At 46.8% G+C, this 22235-nt stretch overlaps 1 protein-coding gene across 1 annotated transcript in view; it reads right to left on the reverse strand.

Annotated features, from left to right (window-relative positions):
- The window catches only part of Bicral (BRD4 interacting chromatin remodeling complex associated protein like), a 64542-nt gene that overhangs the window by 42101 nt on the left and 206 nt on the right, over positions 1-22235 (reverse strand). Inside the window, exon 2 of the mRNA XM_031347042.1 lies at positions 15854-16124. The gene's annotated coding sequence lies outside the window, so the exon portion shown is untranslated. The remainder of the gene's footprint in view (positions 1-15853; positions 16125-22235) is intronic.

The raw sequence follows: 22235 nt of genomic DNA on the forward strand, positions 1-22235 counted from the left end.
CTGGGGCCTACAGGAGACAGGGCTGTGCAGAGGCTGGGGGCCTACAGGAGACAGGGCTCATTTATTTTGGAGAATGCTTTAAATGTAATAAAAGCAATAAATCCTAGCTGTTACCATATCTAAGCTTTTCTATTATATTTACTTACAGTGTGTGTGTTGTGTACATGCCTGCATCACAACATACGCACATACACAAGTGCCTTAGTGCATACATGGGAGTCAGAAGACAACCCGAGGGAATGGGTTCTCTCCTGACCTGGTCTTGGGTCATGAATCCAGTTTGCAGGCTTGGTGGCAGACGTCTTTCCTAGATGAGTTATCACATTAGCTCCAGTTTTTCTACTTAAGAAAGGACTCTGTACATATGGTCATTGTAAATAGAAGGGAGGGAGGAGAGTTTCTACCAGCAGCCCCACCTTAGCCTAATGTTATGCGAAACACCATCAAAACCTAAGCTCTGATGACAGTGCCAGGACTGGGGAGGTGGCTCAGTATAGAAGAGTACTTGCTGTAAAAGCAATATATTTGAATTCAAATCTCTGGAACCTATGTAAACCAAAACCAAAACCAGACACAGGTAGACACCAGGAGTTTGTTGGTCAGCCAACCTAGCCAAAATGATGAGCTTCAGGTTTCATTGAGAGAAATACGTGTGACAGCATCCTCTGATACCTGCACGTCTGCAGGGGTGTACTCACCCAAACACTACACTCACAGACACACAGAGTTAATTAGGGGCTGGAGCGCAAAGAGCACCAGCTGCTCCTGCAGAGGCCCCTGAATCAGTCACAGCACCCACCTGGCACCTCACAACCATATGCAACTCCACTTCCAGGGACCTGAAGCTTTCTTTTGAACCCTGTGTGTACTGTATGTACATGGTACACAGAAATATATGCAAGCAATACATCCATATACATAAAAGGAAATGGAAAAAATAAAAAATTAGTTAAAAATTTAAATTCTAACACTTGGGAAGTAGAGCCAGGAAGATCAGGAGTTGGAGGCCAACCGAGGCTGGACACCCAGCCTTGGAAGAAGCTGGAAATGGAGCAGCTGTAAACAACAGTGCTTTCTGTGACGAAGCCCTGGCTTAGGGAGCTGGCGGACTATGCTCTTTAGTCCCACTGCTCTCTGTCAATGAGTAACATGTAAAATATTTTGGTTTTGCAGCATGTTCCAAGGAAAACAGCCCCATGAAAACAACCAACCATGTTAACAGACAAAGGAGTTGCCGAGGATTCCCCTTCGTAAGGGCAGACTCAGGGACAATGTCTGGCAAAGTCAATTTTTTTTTATTTTTGTTTTTTTGAGACAGGGTTTTCTCTGTGTAGCCCTGGCTGGCCTCGAACTCAGAAATCCACCTGCCTCTGCCTCCCAAGTGCTGGGATTAGAGGCATGCACCACCACTACCCAGTGGCAAAATCAATTTAAAGAAAAAACATGACAGGACTTTTAAAAAGTTTAAAATGATTCAGCATGCTTGTAGTGTAGCAGGACAAGGAAGGGTTCTGAGTTCAAGGTAGGCCTGTGTCACAAAGCAATCATTTGCCATAAATAAAGTAATAACAGGCTGAGGCACTGCGGAGAGTTCAAGGCTAGCCTAGACCACATAGGGAGTGCCAGTCCACCCAGGCCTGTGGGAGGTATAGACCTTGTACCCACAATGGGGAAGCCGGGAATGTTAAATACCCAGGCTTGCTCCATTAAAGGAAGGGATGTAAAACCTGTTTTCCATGCAGAAGGCTGGGAGCAGATGTGGTTAATGAATACCCTAGTAACCACTGCACCATGGGGCTTTGAGCACAGCAGACCTCTCCCAGGCCCTCATTGCGTGAGCCTGTCAATCTACAGAACCCATCTTTATGGGAGATGTCACATGCACTTTACAAAGACTTTCGACTGATGTACCCATATCTCAAGATTTATTGTACATGCAGGGCTGAGTTCATTAGCACCAGGGAAGTTTTATGCTTCAACATGCCCTCCTTTCCACCAGAAGTGTCACACGTGAGAGCTGCGTGCATAAGACTGAACTGCCCGGTCAGGCTCACAACCTGGCACCTACACTGACTGAAAGAGTTGAATCCACCTGCCTCCTTGCCTCTGGCAGATGTTCCTCTGCAGACACACACACACACTACCACATAGTGAGACCCTACCTCAAAATAAGCAAAGAAATCTAAAAGCCAGGGGACAGTGAATTGGCTCAGCAGACAGAGGTGTAGGCGAGCTTGACGATGATCGATCACCTTGACGTGAGTTTGATCCCCAAGACCTACATGGCAGGTAGAGGACTCCTGCCTATTATCTTGACTTCTCTAGTGTGTGCAGCAAAATAAACAAATGTATTAAGATATTTGAAAATATAACTTTAAAAATGCCTAATTATAAGAAAGATGGCAAAGTTAGCACTTCAAAGCTCTGAGGAAAGGGAGTATTAGCAATCAGAGCTCCTAGCCTCTGCTTGGAGAAGGTACTGAGCCCAGCCGCGGAACACTAAGGGGGGACAGGCTCATCTTCTTTGTTGAGATGGGGTTTTGCTCAAGTGACTCCCTAGCAGCCCCCTCAGTGGCTGGACTACAGGGACACAGATGCCAGCACACCAGCAACAGATAGATACCTTAGGAACCAAACAGATGGCAGCAGTCCCACTGGAGAACTGCTGTGCACCACAGCCGCTTCTCCAGTTTACAAGGTAAATTGCCCATCTGCTGGATGAAAGTCAGTTCCCCACAGAGCCTGCCTTCTTTCCCCAGCTCCATTCCCTGACTTATCAGCTTCTAGAAGGTCTAGCGTAACCCTCCTTTCCAACAGAAAAGTTACACATGAGAGCTGAGCAAGTGTAAGCTTGAATTTTCAATTTTGTATGTGGGCTTGGGGGTTCAAACCAGGATTTGACACGTGCCTAGGTACACAGCCTGCTCTGGGCTACCCCCTAGTGCTCCCACTTTAAATCTATCGAGGGAGGAAAGGGGAGGTAAGTGAGTGTGGGTCCTCACACAAGTGCACACATACGGGCATCATGCTTGTGAAGTCAGAGGACAACTTGTTGGAGTCAGGTACTTCCTTCGACTCTGCGGCTTGTTGCTGCTCTGCAGACCCCAGGCCAGCTGGAGATGAAGCACTCTCCTGTCTCCACTTCCCGCCTTGCTAAGATCACACATGCACTCCCCACATCTGCCTTCTCACTGGGCTCCAGGCAGCAAGCTCAGGAATTCAGGCTCCCAGGGCAAGTGGTTTTACACACTGAGCCACCTCTTTGAATCAGTGTGCCAAATTTTTAAAAGTATAATTAACTTTATTATTAAGTAGCTCAGCATATCCAAGATATTAATTAGAAGGTATAATTAATATACTTATTCTTGTTTTTTGGGTTTTTGTTTTGTTTTGTTTTTTTGAGACAGGATTTCTCTGTGTAGCTCTGGTTGTCCTGGAACTTACTCTGTAGACCAGGCTGGCCTCAAACTCAGAAATCCACCTGCCTCTGCCCCCAACTGCTGGGATTAAAGTCATGCGCCACCACTGCCCAGCTTGGTTTTGTTTTTTCAAGACAGGGTTTTAAGACAGGCATGGAGATCTATGAGACTGAGACCAGCCTGGTCTACAGTGTGAGTTCCAGGACAGCCAGGGCTACACAGAGAACACTATCTAAAAAGAAAAAAAAATTTTTTTTTGAAGAATTGAGCTGATCATGGTAACACAGGCCTGCAATATGGGAGGCTCACAATGGAGAGTGAGGCTCAAGGCTAGCCTGAGCTACATAGTGAGACTGCTGCCTCAACATGTGGAGGGGAAGTGGGGAGGAGGGCCTGGAGGGATAGCTCAGTGGTTAAGAGAACTGGTTGCTCTTACAGAGGTTTGGTTCCCAGCTAGCCACACCTCACAACCTTCTGTAACTCCAGTTCCAAGGGATCTGACACCCTCCACTGGCCTCCATGGTCACCAGGCATGAACGTGATGCACATGCACATGCACATGCACAAAACATTCCAAACACATAAAACAAATAAGTCTAAAATAAAATGGGGGCGAGGCGAGGCAGGGAGGAGGGGACTTGTTAGAAGGGTATGAGTAAGGCTGGTGGATCTCAAGGGCACAGCACTGTCTGCTGGGTACAAGACCCTGGGCTCTATTCTGTCAACTGCAAAAAAGGTAAAGGATGAATAATATTTACCCAAAGCGTTTCTATTGGCCTCTGCAGATTGAACCCGAGGCCTCATGTATGCTAACACATGCTCTGCCACTGAAAGCATCTCTTAACCCTTTTCCAGAGGCTCTTGGGCTAGGTCAAGTGTAAGACCAACCAATCATCACAGGAGTGATGTCTGCACAGCTCGCCCAACTCCAAAAGCCATGCTGTCTTGTCGAAGCAGTACCACTTTAGTGCTCCCAACAGACTGGCCTTACTCTAAACAACCAAGGATGACCTTACATTCAGAGTCGGAGCATCTCCACTTCCTGAGCACTGGGATTACAGGCATGTACCACTACACTCAATTTATGTCACACTGGGACAGAATTACTAGGAAAGGCCTGTGTCTGCTATTTGTGTATGGTGTGTCTATATGGCTACAAGTGTGAACACATATATGTGTGGAAGCTTGTGCACACATAGGCACGCATGTGTGGGGGTCTGAGGTTGTTAATTTCCACTTTTATTTATTGAGGTATCGTCTCTGAATTGAACCCAAAGTCTGCCAGTCAATGAGACTAGCTAGCCAGCTTGCCCTGGAGAGTCTGACTCGGTGTCCTGGGTTCTGGGTTACAGGTTGCTGCCAGCTCCTGGACTTCATGAGTCCAGACCCATGCTTGCACACAAATGTTGTACTCATTGAGTCATCTCGTCAGGTGGTAATTGGATTTTTTGGTGGGTGAACTGGATGAAATCTACAATGTTTCCCACCTAACACGCCATTCTGCAGGAAGCTCAGAAAAGTTTAAAGGAGGGAAAACCTGAGGCGCATTCCTTTCAAGGAGAGAAGAGAGTGGGGAGAACACGTGTCTGTGTGGTCCCAATGCTGTTAGCTACGGTGATTCCTGTTTATGCTTCCCTCAAGTGACTGGCTCTCTTGGAAACTGACTTGCTATGTGCAAGTAAAAGCTTCTAACCGTTTGGCCTTCTGTTTAGTGCATTTCCCAGCCTTCTCTCCCACACACCTCTCCCTCCACCCAAAGACGTCCCCTCATAGCTGCCTCTTTCAGGTAATCCCCAACTGATTTTGGTTTTTCCTATTTAGTCCTTCTTTGTGTGCCATTTACACTGGGCTGCCCACTGAAAATGCCCCTGTAGCGCTTGAAGGGAGACCCCATGTGTACTGAGGAGCAACCACACTGACCTGACTGGGAAAGGCTACTTCATCTCTCAGGTGAGAACAGATAAAGGTCCCTCTGCCTTTGTCCTCTTAAAATCTGTCCCCTGTCCCATTCAGAGAACCCCTTTAAAACAAGCTCCTCCCAAAGAAACCCCATCCCCATTACTCCCTTTCTCATGCTCAACTTACACATCTGTAATGGCCTACACAGGTTCTTTGTGCCCTGGTTCTCAGCCCTGTGGAGCGGAGGCACCAAGCCCAGGACTCACCACGCATGCTGTGTACTCAGTCTTGCACATAACTCCCCCAGAGCTGCAGGCTCACCGTATACCTAATCCAAGTCTCTTACAACCTATCATAGCCACCTTCTACCTCTATCACCCCACAGCACGCTACCAAGTTTACTCAGCCTCCTCTGCTTGTCTCATGAGAGGAAGATGTAGGTTAGTGATTCATGGAAATACCCTGAAAAGCTCCCAAAAGAACCTGATAAACCTGCTTAATGTTTGATGGATGAATAAATGAATGAGTGAATAAATAAATGAATGATCGGATGCTCCCATGCCACCCTAGTGAAGGGTTTCTCTGTCCTGACTGTATCTCCACTTAGACATAGATCATTAAGTTATCCTCTAAGCTACATGTACCTCCAAATGTTCTCTAAAGTGTTATGCACATAATGAGTACTTAATATTTGATGGAGAGGGGCTCATGAGATGGATCAGGGATAAAGGCACCAGTCTTCAAGCCTGATAACTTGAATTCAATCCCTAGGAGAACCAACTTTCACAAGTTGTCTTCTGATCTCCACTCTGGAATTGTACCTCCAATAAATAAATACATAAATGTAATTTAAAAATTGCAAATAATAATCACAGCACTTGGGAGGCAGAGGCAGGTGGATTTCTGAGTTCAAGGCTAGCCTGGTCTACAGAGTGAGTTCCAGGATAGCCAGAAACCCTCTTTGGAAAAACAAAACAAAACAAAACAAAAAACAAACACAAAAAATTCAAATCAGTATCTGATGGGGCTGGGGTTATAGCTTGGTAACATTTTCCTGTCATGGTTCCATCCTCAGTACCCACCCACCCAACCAACCTACCAACCAACCAACTTACCAACCAATCAACTTACCTACCTACCTACCTACCAATCAACCTACCAATCAACCAACCTACCAACCAACCAACCTATCTATCTACCAACCAACCAACCAACCAACCTACCAACCAACTAACCAATCAACCTACCAACCAACCAACCTACCTACCTACCTACCAACCAACCAACCAATCTACAAACCAACCAACGTACCAACCAACCAACCAACCTACCAACCAACCAACCTATCTATCTACCAACCAACCAACCAACCTACCAACCAACCAACCAATCAACCTACCAACCAACCAACCTACCTACCTACCAACCAACCAACCAACCAACCAACCAACCAACCAACCAATCAACCTACCAACCAACCAACCTATCAACTAACCAACCAACCAACCAACCAACCTACCTACCTACCTACCAACCAACCAACCTACAAACCAACCAACCTACCAACCAACCAACCAACCTACCAACCAAACAACCTACCTACCTACCAACCAACCAACCAACCTACCAACTGATCAAGAGAGCAAAACCCACAGAACAATGGAAGCAAAGTTAGGTTATTTAAAACTGAAGTTAAGGATGCAAAGTATTTTTTTCAGGCAAGAGTCTCATTGTGTAGAACAGGCTGGCCTTGAATTCACATCCTGCTGCGTCTGCCTCCAAGTGCTGGGGTTAAAAGGCATGAAGAGCTACTTTGCCTGACAAGAATGGAAAACGCTTTGAAGATGAGTACAATATCAAACTCACTGTCATGGTCTGGATAACCTTGAGCCTCTGGTCATGCTTCCCCATGCTGACGTGTCAGGTGTGTATCCCCACACCTGGTTTAAGCTGAGCTGGAGACTGAATCCAGAGTGCTGTGCATGCTAGGAAGCTCTCTGCCCACTGGGCCACATCCTTATTCCTTTCCTGTGCACACCTTTAATCACCTCTAGACAACTTACGATTCCAAATACAGTGCTGTTATGCAAACAGCTGTTCTACTGTATTATTGAGATGATGCTTAGTGGTTAGTTGAATCTATAGGGTGGATATGGACAAACTGATTGCATTTATAAAGTTTCTCAGATAACAAAGATAAGCTAGCTTCTTTTTGCATGTTATTTATGTATCATGCACGTGCCTGCATGTTCAAATGTGTGGAAATCTGACACTACAGTCTTACTGCTTTCTATCTTATTCTCAGTTGAGCAGGGTCTTAACTGAGCTCACTGGTGTGGCAGTCTGGCTAGCCAGCCTGCTTTGAGATCTCCACCTTCCAACAACTTGAATTACAGGTGGGCCACTGCGCCTGAGCAGCATTTGACCAGGCTCTGGGGATCTGAACTCTGGCTGCCCCAACTGTGCAGCAAGCAGCTGATTCCCAGAAGTGACCATCTCTACAGCCTGAGATAGGTAGATTTTAATGCACTAAATAATGAATTAAGGTATGTGACACTATTTTACATTCAGCTAAACTTCTGTAGGCCCTCTGATTCAAAGAACAGGATGCCCTCACTTTTCTCTCCTCAGTGCCTGATACACTGTTTCAAGTCCACCATGTGCACCACATACAGAACAATGAGGTCCATGTGACACACGTCTTCATTGTTTGTTGTTGTTTTAGACGAGGGTCTATGTGGTTTTGGTTGTTCTAAAGCTTGTCATGTAGACCAGGCAGGCCTCGAACTCAAGAGTTCTGCCTACCTCTGCCTCCAGAGTGATTATAAAGATGTGCCATCACACTTGGCCAGAGGTCCTACTTGTAAAGAGAAGCGGCCCTCTAAAGTAAAATAGCTATCAAAAAGAAGGCTATCTGGAAAGACAGGTGTGGTGGCTTCTGTTATAATCCCAGGACTTAGGGCTAAAGCAGGGCTGCCAATAGTTCAAGGCCAGCCTGGGCTGGATAGATTGTGAAAGAAAGAAAAAGAAAAGGGGGAAAAAGGAAACTAGAGAGCAGATGTGGCTCTAAACATGGTCCAGTAGCAAGCCTTTTTTTTTTCTTTATGTGTGATCTCACCTAGACTTCTGCAGTTTCTAGAGTCAAATGTTCACAGATCTGGGGAGTCGGGATAAACACCAGTAAGGATCAGCCTACTTCTAAGTATACTTATTTGCACTTCTAGGAAACTTCAAGAGTTTATAAAGAAAAAAAAAAAAAAGGCTTCTTTTAAAAGCTAGAAGTAAGGCTGGGTGGCGGTGGTGGCACACACCTTTAATCCCAGCAGAGGCAGAGACAGGTGGACTTCTGAGTCTGAGGCCAGTCTAGTCTACAGAGAAAGTTCCAGGACAGTCAGGGCTACTTCAAATAAAAACCACAAAACCCTGGTAGCAATCAAAGGTCTGTAACTCCAGTTCCAACGTATCTTTGATGCCCTCTTCTGGCCTTCAAGGCCACTGTATGCTTGAAGTGTACATACATAAATGCAGGCAAAACATCTATACACATAAAAATAAGCTCTCAAAAATCAAAGCAAAACCACAGAAACAAAATATACTTTTAGTCAGGCACAAATGCAATCCCAGCATTCAAGATGCTGAGGCAGGAGGACTCTTTTGAGCCCAGTCTCTTGTACAAAATGAGTTCTAGGCCAGCCAGAGTGACAACAAAACAGGGTTGGGAATGAATATGTGAAAAGCATGCCTGAAGCCCTGGGCTTGGTCCCCAGCAAACAAGCAGATAAACTGTCAGCTCAGACCTGTAATGAGACCCTGTCTCCAGAACAAATGCTCTTACTCTGAGAACCCATCCTCCTGGGAGCACTAGCTGTAACCCTAGCCCTGATGACTATGGGAGTCCACTGTGGCATATGTTGAGGTGGAAGGGATTCACTCCTTCCACCCTGGGACACACAGGTGTCGGGTTCAGGGCAACTGGTTTCACCACTGAACTGTCTCATCTCAGCAGCCTGGATTTTATTTTTTTTAAAAAGAAACAAAACAAAACTGTTGTCCATGCTTTCCTAAAATGCCCTAATTCAAGTGTTGTTCTTACTTCAGCCTCAGACCCTGGGTCTTTTCAGCCAGCACCACAGGAAAAGTGCCATCGTGCCTGGTTAAGGTCAATTTTAACTTGTTAGACTTCAGAATTCTCAGATGTATACAGTTGTACTAGAATAAACAGTTTAATATGAAGGCAAAATGTAATAATTCAGGGACTCTCTGCAACAGACCTTAGGCAGGTCAGTTGGCTCTTTTCATAATACAGAAATTGGAGACTTTTGAGACTTCAGCAATGTTTTTGAGACAGGATCTCACCATGTAGCCTTGTCTGGCCTAGAACCAGTGCAGATGACACTGGCCTCAAACACAGAGATCCTCCTTTTCTGCCTCCCTGAGAACTGGGACTAAAGGCATGTGCCACTGTACCCACCAACTACATGTATTGAATAGCCATCAGGGTATGAAGCAGGATAAAAGTCTGACAAATAATATTTGTGGAATGTTTACCTTCTAGGCAGGAACAAAATTAAATTCCTGATGATTCAAGGAAGTTGGATTTGGTGGACCTGAAATAAGCCACTTTGAGAGGCAACACCTATCCTGACTTATGAGCCTTGGTTCTGCTATTGCAGTGTTTAATGTGTTTGTAGTCAGTGAGCCAAAGAAGCCACAAGAACAGGAAGTGTTCAATTTACAACTTTATTAAGAAATTGATAATCAGACAAGTCATGGCCTTTTAAGACTGCTTAAGGACTAAGGGAGATCTCCAGACTTTCCCTGAATGGAAGCACTCCTGGGAAGGGAGAGCAGTACAGATCCAGAGGCCCCTCCCAGTCCCAGGGCCCACTTCTCCCACCTTAAGAACGTGGGTGGGCCTTACAAATGCTCCGTCTGGGCAGCACAGCCTCACCCTGTGCTCCAACTCCAACCAGCCATGCCCGACACATAGTATCTCCATCCTAAGGCTTTCCTTTAAGCATGCTATCAACATTATTTATTGGGAGAAGTCAGCTCATTCATTCCATATGCTGCTTTTACCCATTCTTTCCATCCAACTAGGACACTTACCACGAATGCATCCTTTCCCCCTATATTCGGGCCTTTTAACCCCATCCCTAACAAATGACACTAGATCTGCAGTCATCTGTTTTGAATGCTTTCCTCTTTTTTTTTTTTCCTCCTAATTTCTCTCTACTGTTATTCTGTAGCCAGTTCAGGGGACAGGAACCTAAGAAAAAGTACTGCCAGCTGCCTCAAAGAGGAAGCAGCGGTTAAGGGTTTTATACATTTCCATTGGCATCCTTTGGATATTTTCTTCCCTCAACACAACCCTCCCTCCCTCCCCACATTGCATCTGTGCAAAGATCAAAAAGTCAAACTGGGGCTGGGGAAGCACCACAACAGTACAGAGCACTTAGCTCACAGACTCAGGACTCTAGGCAGCAGCCCCTCCCCCCCCCCCCCCCCCCCCCCCCCCCCCCCGGGGATCTTATGTCCCACTTGCCCTGCAGCCCAGACGACCATGATTTCCTGGCTGTGCTTTTGGTGTACACACAGAATCTGTGCGAGCACCACAGCCCGCCTCCTTCCCTGTCTCCCAGGTCACACCCCCTTTAACTCCTGCTCACCTTTCCTGCCTTCCCTCCACTCCCCTCCCATCCTGATAAATCTTATTCTTTGTCCTTTCTCAAGAACCCCGCCCCTTTTATCAGATTTGCTGTTTTATTAATCACTCCCTCTTTGGCAGATACTCTCTGCTCATGTGACAATAACTTTCTGAGCTGGAACAATGGCTCAGGAGGTAAAGCACTGGTGCTGGAGCCTTGGGTTTGATCCCCCGAACCATGTTAACAATGGAAGACTTGACAGGCCTACACACACACACACACACACACACACACACACACACACACTTCACCATATACACAAAATGATGTAATCCCACTGCCATCATTTACACACACACACTCTTTGAGCCCACTTTCCCAAGCTCTGCTGGACTTTTACTGCAACTCACTGTGGCCAGCCCTTCCACCTACATACAGGAGAAGCTACTTGTCAGGGTGGTCATGCTGCCACTGCCTAACTTCTCAGCATTTCACCAGACACACTACTGTCCTTGCACAGCTTGGTCTCAGCCACTTCTGTAATCTCATGTGACCTGGGCTGCTCCCAGGACACACCTACCATCTATACACCAGTTAGTGACTAACAACAGCTCAACTTCAGTACCCAACAGGTGGTATATGAATCCTGTTACCATCCCTTGGCAGCTAGTCCTCTTCTGGTCTTCTCTAAATGCTAAGTGGCACCATCAGGCTCTCAAAGCTTGGCCCATAAATGAGAAGGCATTCTTAAGATTCCTTCCGCTCTTGGAGAGCCAGCCTATAGTGCAAACCTTCTAATCACCACCTTGTACACAGCATCGTATAGTCTATAAAAACATGAGCACCTCTGCACTGGTAGTCCTAGGACTGAGGAAACTCAGGCAGGAGGATCACATGAACACAAGACTTCAGACCTAAACAATTAAGCAATACCATGAGGCTAAAGTTTCAAAACCAAACCAAACCTCGGTAGTGGAATGCTCCTTAGCATGCACACAAGCCCCGAGTTCAAATCCCCACACTATTCCCTTAGACCCCTGCTCCAACTCTGCATGGCTTCTCACTGCAATTAGGACAAAAATCTAAAAACTCCCTAACCGGTTTAATCAAATCAGCTCCGGGGCTCTGCAACAGTCCCTTTCTTCCAGCCTGTGCTCTACACAGGCTTGGGATGTCAAACTCTGCTTCTGAGATGGCTAACACAGCTCATTCAAGTCTCAGCTCAAGTCTTCAAAGAAACTTTCTAGGCAGAAAGGGTTACTCCCAATTCATCTGTAACTTCCTGCTTACATGTTTCCTCCCACTGGCTGTAAATGCCATGAGTTCAGACATCTTGTTTGAAATGCCACTGAACACTACTTTAAAGCTATTCTTTCCCTATAAGCTGCTAATTTTAGAGAACTCACTGTTTTAAAAGCTTTTGGGCCTTATCTGAATGCATGTGTAAACCTGTCTTTTAAGGGGCACAGCTACCCTGCCTACTCAGCCTGGCTGGACTTGAGGCAGGAGTTACTGGTCTAACTCTATCTGGTTTCTCTCTAAATCTTTCCTCTTGAGTCACCTAGAATTCTAGAACAAGCAGGACTGCTAAGATCCCTGTGGCACGGGCCTCCAGGGACAGTGTGTCTGCAGGACTGCCCAAACCCGTGGTGAGGTGGCTGCTTGGAGAGGATTCAGAACCAGATCTCCTTCACCCCACCCTCACCCCCTTGCTTTCCTGTATGACCTCAAAACTAGCTGGAGAAGGTCATGTGGGCAGCTGGAGGGCGGTCTGACGAGTCAGTCCCTTTACTTGTCCTTTCTCAATGAGACCACAATGAGGAATCTTTCCACCATTACTCCCCTCTTTTATTGGTGTACTGGAAGAGTCTAGCCTGTTGGTAGGGCCAGAGCCAAGGCTTTTTGCCCTAAGTACTCCAGTAATAGGGCCACAGAGATGGCCGAGGGAAAAGGCTGTCTGCAGTAAGTCTAAGGACTGGAGTTAATGTGTCAGGACCTACGTGAGGGAAAGGAAATGTAATTTAAAATTTAACAAAACCTCAATGCTCAGGAGCACAGTCAGCACTAAGATTTTAAAGTCTCAGGATATCTACATTTTCTACAAGAAAATGTTTTAAATGATTTTAATACATAGCCAAAAGAAAGGGAAAAATAATGAGCAGTCATTCAAACCAAATATAGACCTCAAATCCGATGTTGTCACCCCCACCCCCCCAAACACCCAGCAAGTGTACAGTCTAGTTCTAAATCAGCACATGTACTAGCTCTCCCTGATGGCTCTCAAACAACGGACTCACATTCAGACCTCTCCGGGATAAGGCCAGAGTTTAGTCCTGGAGGTGGAGTGCCACGCTCAAACTCAGCACAGCTGATCTTGGTAAATAATGGAGATGGCAAATCTATATTTTAAAACTTCTCCCAGTTAAATTTTAATGGTTAGATTCAGGAGTCATAAGCGTGGAGCTTTTTGGGGGAATGCAATTTTTGCTGCTTAAAATGGTACTACCCTGGACTAGATTAGTAAGTCTCTTGATCATCAAGAGTAAGCCCCAAGTATTTAAAGCACTGAACACTTTCTATAAGTATTCAATGTGTGGCAGGATTTATGGCAGTCCCTAACATCCACTGCCTACCTACCGTATTCAGACACACAGCGCACCAAAGGCACTATGTTACTTTTGCCCACTAGAAAATTAGCCATTTCCATCTCCGGGAGCCTCCTCAGCTTTCCAGACCTTTCTCCTCTCCCATAGCATTTTAAGACCTCTACACACCTGCCTGATAGTTTATCTATATACGGGAACTTTTTTTTTTTTACAAAGCGAAAAAGTGCATTTGAAGCTTAACTGAATTTTTTCAGAGATTTAAGCAAGTCTTATTTTTGAAGTACATTGAAGGCCCAAACCAGAAGTCACTTCCAACCGCCTCGTCCCTGCTTTAGGAGGACCAGACTCAGGTCTGTTTGACAATACAACCAACTAAATACAACCGGATTAAATGAACAGTCGGGCCGCCTTACTGGAAGGCAGACCAGACAGACCCTTGTCCTTAGCTTTGTTAGCTGGGACTCTAACCCCCAATAATCAAGAAAACGAAGTAAAGGGTCCCAAAGTCTGCCCTCGGCCGGGCCTGAAAGACCAAGACGTCCAGCACGAGATCAAAGGAGAAAACACAGGGGGACACGGGGAGACCAGGAGAGAAGCCATCAACCAGGGAACCCGACCACATCCCACCGCCACCTCAGCCCCTTCAAGCCCCAACCCAGCGAGCCGGCCTTTTGGGTCTGGGGTCTTCGCGGCCTCGGCTCCATCCTTGAGACCCGGCGGCCCACTCCCGGCTCCGGGGCTCCCCGGCTCCGGGCGCCGCCCGCGCCGCGAGGGAAGATGGCGGCTGCCGAGCAACTGCGCCACCAGCCCTGGCTCCAGGCCAGGCCCAGCGCCATCTTAGCGTCCTCCAGCCCGCCGCCCCCACCCCGAGAAGCCGCTTTCGGGGCGACTCGGGAAGGGGGGGCCCGCGAAGCCCTCTGGGCCGAAAAAAAAAAAGACAAAATAAAAAAATAAAAAAAAGACAAATACAAAAAGCACTGCCCGCCCGCCAGCCACAGTCCCCCGCCTCCTGGCCTGCCAGCCGACCCGGGCCTCGCAGGCGGCCTCAGCACCGGCGAGCCGAGCGTGCAGCGGGGGCGGGGGCGCTGGGCCCGGCCTGGGCCGCGCGTGGCAGGCCGGGCTCCCGCCGCGGCCCAGGCCGGGGATGAGGCCCAGCGAGCCGCCGAGGTGGGAGTGGGAGCGAGCCCCGGGCCGGGCCGGGCCGTCCCCGCCGCCTCCCTCCCGCTCTGCTCCGTTCCTCCGCCGACGCGGGCTCGGTTTGTTTGGTTTTTTCCCCGGCCGAGAAGCAAGTGGACCCGACTCCCCACCCATGAGGGTGGCTCGGAGGAAGAGAGCGGCAGGGAAGGGGCCGACGGGGCGCGCAGGACGGCGAGGGGAGGAGATTGGGAGAAGCCGACTCTCCTCGCCCGGCCGCCGTCACTCTGGGCCCTCCCTCGCCCCCGGCTCGCGGCCCCGCCGCGCCCCGCTCCCTCCTCCGCGGCTCCCCGGGCGGCTCCGGGGGGCGGAATACACACTCTCTCGCTTGCTCGCTCGCGCGCACACACACACACACATACACACACACACACACACCCGGCGCGCACAACTAATTTGAAAGCGGCTCAATCAATGAGTCATTAAAAGGCTCGCTCCCCTCCTCCCTACCCCGGCGCCAACCGCCACGCCGCCACCTCCCCTCCTTTTTTATCCCACAACCCCCCCCCTCCCGGGCTCTCCCACTCCCCGCTCCAGAAATTTGCATCCGAGGATGGGGGGGGGGTGTGGAGAAGGAAGAAAAAGGAAGGGGGAAAAAGCAGGCAGGCGCCAGGCCCCCCACGCGGCCGCGGCTCCCCCGGCCCGCCCGCCGCCCGCCGCCCCCGCCCGAGACACTGAACTTGGTCTTCCCGGGCCCCGGCGGCGCCGGGAGAGCCATCCACACTAGATTCCCCTTTTCTCCGTGTCCATTAAACATCCACCCACCATCACCCACCCACAACCCCCCCCCCCAAAAAAAAAAACACAGCCTTAGCCAATAGCTCTCTGGGCTGAAACCTAATATCCTGGTTTTGGCAACTCGGTGTTTAATTTGCTCCTCTTTCTTTTCTGTCTGGCTGGAGATCTATCTCCAGCTCTCCTCCTCTCCGCCCCCCCCTCTCCTCCTTCCCTCGCTTCTCCCCTCCCCGAAGGAAAAAAAAAAGAGGAGGCAGAGGAAGGAGGTTGTGTGTGTGTGTGTGTTTTTTCCCCTCTCTCTCTCCTTGAAATTTTTATCACAAAATTATAATACACTCAAAGGGAAACTCACCGTCATGAAAAAGCAGTGCCTTGTCAACGGGGTTTCTGCGCCATCGCACCAGGGGCGGCGGCGGCGGCGGCGGCGGCGGGCGCGGGGCGCGGGGCGCGGGCGCGGGAGCTCCAGGCCGAGAGCAGCGGCGCCGGCCACACGCGCTCCGCTCTCTCTCTCGCTCACCCCCGCGCCGGGCGGCGGGCGCCCGCTCCCCGCGCCCGCCCGGCCTTCATGCTCTGCGCCCGGGCAAACGGCTCGCCCGCTCGTCTACCTCAAACTTCGGTCTTGCCTAGTTTAAAAAAAAAAAAAAAATCAGCAGAAGATCAGGATTTCTTTAATTAAAAATTTAAAAAAAAAAATTTTTTTTTTTCAAAAGAAAACCAAGCTCAGAGCTTGTCGATTTCTGTTTCTTTTGAGGGAAAAAAAAAATGTGTGTGTGTGTGTGGGGTAACTTTGAAATGTATTGGGGTCGATTCAAGAAACAGGTTTGTTTGTGTATCCACCCTCCTCCCCTATCTACAAAATGTGAGGTGATTCTCCTTAGGGGCTCTGTACACAACACACACACCAGTTTTAGCTTAAATTGGGCGGGGGGCGGGGTACGGGGGAGATAAACAAAAATTGATTTAGAAACTCCAAATAGAACCAACCACATAATTTTTTTTTTTTTGCATATTTACTTTAAAACTAAAACATCCGTTGATTTTTAACTTGGCAGATACCTGGGTTCGCCTTAAGTTTCTCATGTGCTCCTAAACTTTACACTATCCCTTTCCACTCTGCAATGCTGTGCAATCTTATCTGTGAAACTTGTACTTTAAGATTAAAAAGGAAAAATAAAACTAATGACTAAAGGGAGACACTAAGCACACTCCCTTTGCCTCCTCTATTTCGACTGCTATCTTTTATATTCATGTTTGTGGTGTTTGCATTAAATAACTTCCATTCTTAAAAAAATGAAACTACAAGACCTTTTAGCACCATTTGGTCCAACCATAATTACCACCTGTTTTAAATTTCAAATTGTTGACACTTCTTAAACCACCTAGTAGTGCCTGAAACATAAGTGCTCATTATGAGAGTTCTTTGTAGCCTAACTACTAATGTCCAAATGCCCATGCAATATAGCAAGGAGGGGGGATTAAATCAATATCAGAAATAGGTAATATGTGGGTTGTACAAGAATGTAATTCATGCTTAAAGATAGACTTAAGCCTTAATTTTTTTTTCTGATATTATTTGAAGTTAGTTGGTGAGGTTTTGTTGATCAACATATATCTGGTGAGTTCTAAATAAAATTATCCCCAGATTTAAATTCTTTACAATGTTGTTTGGCTTTTATATCCCTTACTAGGAAACAAAACAAAAGCTTTGGGGTAGAGGTGGAGATGCTGTCCAGGGAGTGGTATGACAAAAGCATGCTTTACTGACTGTGTGACGTCCTGGATTCTGTCCCAGCACAAGCACACAAGCCCTTCTTGCACCTAGCTTACACATATAAGCATAAGGTTAAACTAGTTTGTCAAAGCTGCCATACTGTGTTGCTACATCCAACTTCTTTCTCAAAAGCAAACCACCTCCTGTTTCAGTAATTGGCACTCCATCATCCTACATAATGTAGGCTTGCTATTTAGACCTGACTGAAAAATACATCCAGTGACGTTAGTATCACATAGTGTCTATCTTTGAGCATTTCTTTTTCTTAGAAACCTTGTAGGTATGTATATATGTATGTATGTATTTAGTTAATTAATTTGCTTTGAATTCAGCCAATGCTTTCCTGGACCAGTAGCCCTTGCATAAATTGGCATTTTTTTTTTTATACTTGATGGTTGGACCAAACGGTTTTCTAATTGGCTTGGGAAACTTTAAAACGTGCCTTTGGATTGGTGGGAATTTAATTAGAATGCCCGCCCACTTGGAAGAAGGGCATCCCCAAAGAGCCCATGGGGTATTGCAATCAGGGCATAGTGAGCCTTACAGCTGGTGCTCCAGGTTGCCAAATGAAACTTTTAATGGATTTCAGAAAGACAACCTTCCTCATTGGCCAAAATCCCAAGGAAACCGGAAGTCTCACTTTAAATCTGCCCTACTGTTGCCCAGATTTGATCATTACACAATCTGTGTGTATATTGCATGTAAACATTTTGAACCTCAGAAATATGCATTGATAATATAGCTTTTGAGAACAAATTAATTTTTAAAAAGATGTCCTAGGGCATTGCAGCCTTTTTAGTATAAGAACAGTGAGCCAGGCAGTTGTGGAGCATGTCTTTAATTAATCCCAGCACTTGGGAGGCAGAAGCAGGTGGATTTCTGAGTTCGAGGCCAGCCTGGTCTACATGATAGCCAGGGACACACAGAGGAAGTCTGTCTCAAAAAACTAAAATAAACAAACAAACAAAACTAAACAAAATACAAAACAAAAAGAACAGTGATGTATGCGGAGGGGATGCTCAGAGCTCAAGGTGGTCGCTATCAATCCTGTCATCTGCCCTGAGAACTTGCCCTGGAAGCTAATAGTGAGCCTAAGGTTTAACGACCCTGATTTTGCATACAGGCTTTCAGTGCTTTCAAGAATTTGTATGAAGTCACTAGTCTACTAAGGGCTGATGGGAGAAGCCCTGGCCTCCAGGACTTAGCCCTCTCTCAGGCCTGACAAATATCTTGGGAGCATGTAGTTTTGCTGTGCCAATATCTTATCATAGTCCAGGGGAGAGGCACAGGCCAAGGGGCAACCCTTTAATTAGTCCAGTCCTACCCAGAGACAGTCAGTTGTCAAATCTAATTTTAAGTCTTGGGGAGGGAAATACTGGGACAGCAGGGGGGAGAGTCTCCAGACACGATTACATTTGTAGGCATGCCCTAATTCTGCGAAACAAAGGCACCTTCTTAGACTTTCCTCATAGGACTAGAACAGGACTTGTTTAGATTTGCTTGTAACATTTCAAACTCTGTTGTAAAGGTTTTGGAATCTAAGTTAAAATTAAGAAACTTTTTAAGAGGACATTTTTTTCCCCCAAAGAGGACCACTCCTTTTCTTAAAAAATATTTTGTTTTATTTTATATATCCAGGAGTTTGTCTGGATGCATATGTATGTTTTACTTTATATGTACAGGAGTTTTGTCTGCATGCACGTGTATACCACATGAGTGCTTTGAGCTTATGGCAGCCACTGGATCCTTTAGAACTGGAGTGGCAGAGGGCTGTGGGCCTCCATGAAGATGCTAGGAACCAAACCTGGTCCTCTGCAAGAGCAGCCAGTGCTTTTATCCCCTAAGCCATCTCTCCATCCCAGGACTCTTTTTGTGTTTTGTTTTGTTTTGTTGAGACAGGGTAGACCAGGCTAGCCCTGAACTCACAGAGATCCTCCTGCATCCTGAGTGCTGGGATTAAAGGCTTGGGCCACTACTGTCTGGCTCAAGTCTTCAATCTTTCTTTTTTTTTCTTTGTTTTTCTCGAGACAGGGTTTCTCTGTGTAGCCTTGGCTGTCCTGGAACTCACTCTGTAGACCAGGCTGGCCTTGAACTCAGAAATCCTCCTGCCTCTATCTGCCTCCCAAGTGCTGGGATTAAAGGTGTGTGCTACCACCGCCCAGCTCAATTCTTCAATCTTATAAAAGATTTTCTCATTTTCTCATTATTTTATAAGGAACAACAAAGGGATTAGTGCCTAAGCCAATATTCTCTTAAACTAATTTCTCTGAAAGTCTCTAGACTCACTGTCATTCTTAAAATATATATATATATTACACATATACACATTCATACACACACACACACACACACACACACACACACACACACATATGCTTGACTGTACATTCATATATGAGTGTTCCTTTCTGTGTAAGAGACCTAGAAACAAGGAAAGTCAGACACAGGATTTTGAAAAAAAAAAAAAAAAGATTTATCATTTCTAAATGTTCTAGGACGTGCTTGGATCTTCAAATAAATAGGGCCCAAAGTGCACATAGCAGTTAGGAGTGAAAGTGGGGTGGAGACTATAGCTCAACCCAGCACAGTCCCCATCACTAGGGGAAAGAAGAAGGTGAACCCATGCTTGGCTGGCCTTTCTTAGAAGAGATGCAGGCCGGAGAGATGTCTCAGCTAGTAGCTGTGCCATCCACTGAGTCTCTGAACCTAAATTAGATTTCTGGTGCCCACATGGTGGAAGGCAAAAGCCAGAAATGACTCTGAGCTGCACACAAGTATCATGGCATGCTGACACACACACTCACTCACAAATAAATAAAACATAATTTAAAAAGCAAGATGTAGTGGTGGCAGTAAGCAGCATTGTGCAGAAGTTTATGCCAGCCAGAGGTACCCACTGCGGAAATACAGGAGGGAGGGTTGTCAAATGAGGTAGCAATGCTCAAGGTGAGTTCTACATTCTCAGGTGGGCAGGGGCTCAGTGGGCAAAGGTAGTCCACATCAAGCTTGATGACACGACCTCCCATAGTGGAGGGAGAGAGCCGACTCCCACAAGTTGTCTTGTAGCTTTCACAAGTGTTCTGTGGCCTGTATGTGCCCAATATGCACACATGCACACACAGAAACACTAACAGCATGAACTAAAACAAAATTATTTTAATTCTCACTGTTTACCAACAAGGTTCTTATCCCTATTCATATCTTTGCTTCAGCATATTCTAGAGCTGTTGGCATTGGGCATGCCATCTCCCCCATTGGAGCCTCAACTCTCTCATCTATAAAATGAAGCTAATTATAGTATTCACCTCTGAGAGTTATTTTAAGGCATCGGGAACTAGTGCACGAAGGGTGTTTTAGCAGGACACTAAGAACCAGACGAGCCTGTGGACTCTTCCTGTGTGAGTAGCCAGTGGCCTGCTGGGATTAAAGGTGTGTGCCACCACTGCCTGGCCTTAGTCACTTTTTATACATGTGACTTTTTGGGGGGTCAGGGAGGTTGGAACAGGAGCTCTCTATGTAGCTCAGGTTGGCACATAACTTGCTATATTAACCAGGCTAGCCCGGAACTTGCAGAGACCTACCTACCTGTCTTTGCCTCCAGAACGCTGGTGCTAAAGGCGTGCGCCACCTCATCCTACCTTTTTTTTTTTACATCTTAGGGCGTGTGTGGTTGTGTGTGCGCATAGGCCCGTGCCACTCAAGCCATTAAGCTTGGCAGCAAGCCCTTTATCCGCTGAGCTGGCTTGGCAATCCTTTAGCCTGCGTTTTAAATGTCTCTAAGTTTCCTGTTTGTAAAAAGGAGGCAAGCGCGGGGCAGTGGTGGTGCACGCCTTTAATCCCAGCACTTGGGAGGCAGAAGCAGGCAGATTTCTGAGTTCGAGGACAGCCTCAGGACAGCAAGGGCTACACAGAAAAACCCTGTCTTGAAAAACCAAAAAAAAAAAAAAAAGGCAAGCAATACACATCTGAGGTTGGTATGTGAGCTAAAGGGTATAAACCCTTGCTCAGTGCCCGGTAAACAATAGACATTCAATAATAGTTGCCGGTACTCTCGACTGCTACTGCTAAAAGTAATGTGAGTCTGGACACGCGGCTCAGCAGTTAAGAGAGTTTGTTGTTCTTAGGACCATAATTTGATTCTTGTACCCATGTCAGGTGGCTTACAACCACCTGGAATTGAAATCTTAGGAGAACTGGTGCCCTCTTCTGGTCTCCACAGACACCCACACAGAAGTACACACACACAAAAGTAAATTTTTTAAAAAGTGGGGATTGGCTGGACATATTGATACAGGTCTTTAATCCTAGTACTCAGGAGGCAAGCGGATCTCTTTGAATTCAAGGCTAGCCTGTTCTACACAGAGAGTTCTAAGCCAGCCAGAGGACTGCATAGTAACATGGATCCAAGTGTGGAGGTGCACACCTGTTATTCCAGTGCCCAGGGGGCTGAGTGAGGCAGGAGGCTTTCAAGTCGGTGGCTAGCCAGAGTAATAGTAATACAGTGAGACCTTATTTCAATAAATTAATAAGTGACTGAGTAACTAAGTGAATGAAAAAGCCAACTATAAAGGGGAAGGCTTGTGGTGTGGCTTAAGTGACAGGCCACCCACTCAGCAAGCTGGAGGCCCACGGTCCAATTCCTAGACCTCTCCCCCCAAAAAGGTCTGAAATTGGCTTCAGAGTGATAGATAAGCAATGTATTGGAATTCTGCGGGTATTCTCACTATCTCGTCTCCGCCGTTATTTCATTTGACGAGTGACTTTGGAACACCTCTCTAGATGCCAAGCCTATCAAAGCCATGACATGGTTTTCATGCTGGTCATTTTCCTTGACAGGCTTTTTAAAAAACTCTGAAGCCCTACAAGCTTCTAGTCCCAAGACAAGGAGTTGATACAACACATCAGCGATGTTTGTTTTCAAAGGCAGCTAGCACGCCCACTGGCCGCCAGTCTCACACACCCA

The sequence above is a fragment of the Mastomys coucha genome, unplaced genomic scaffold (assembly GCF_008632895.1).
Source record: "Mastomys coucha isolate ucsf_1 unplaced genomic scaffold, UCSF_Mcou_1 pScaffold3, whole genome shotgun sequence".
Classification (NCBI taxonomy): domain Eukaryota; kingdom Metazoa; phylum Chordata; class Mammalia; order Rodentia; family Muridae; genus Mastomys; species Mastomys coucha.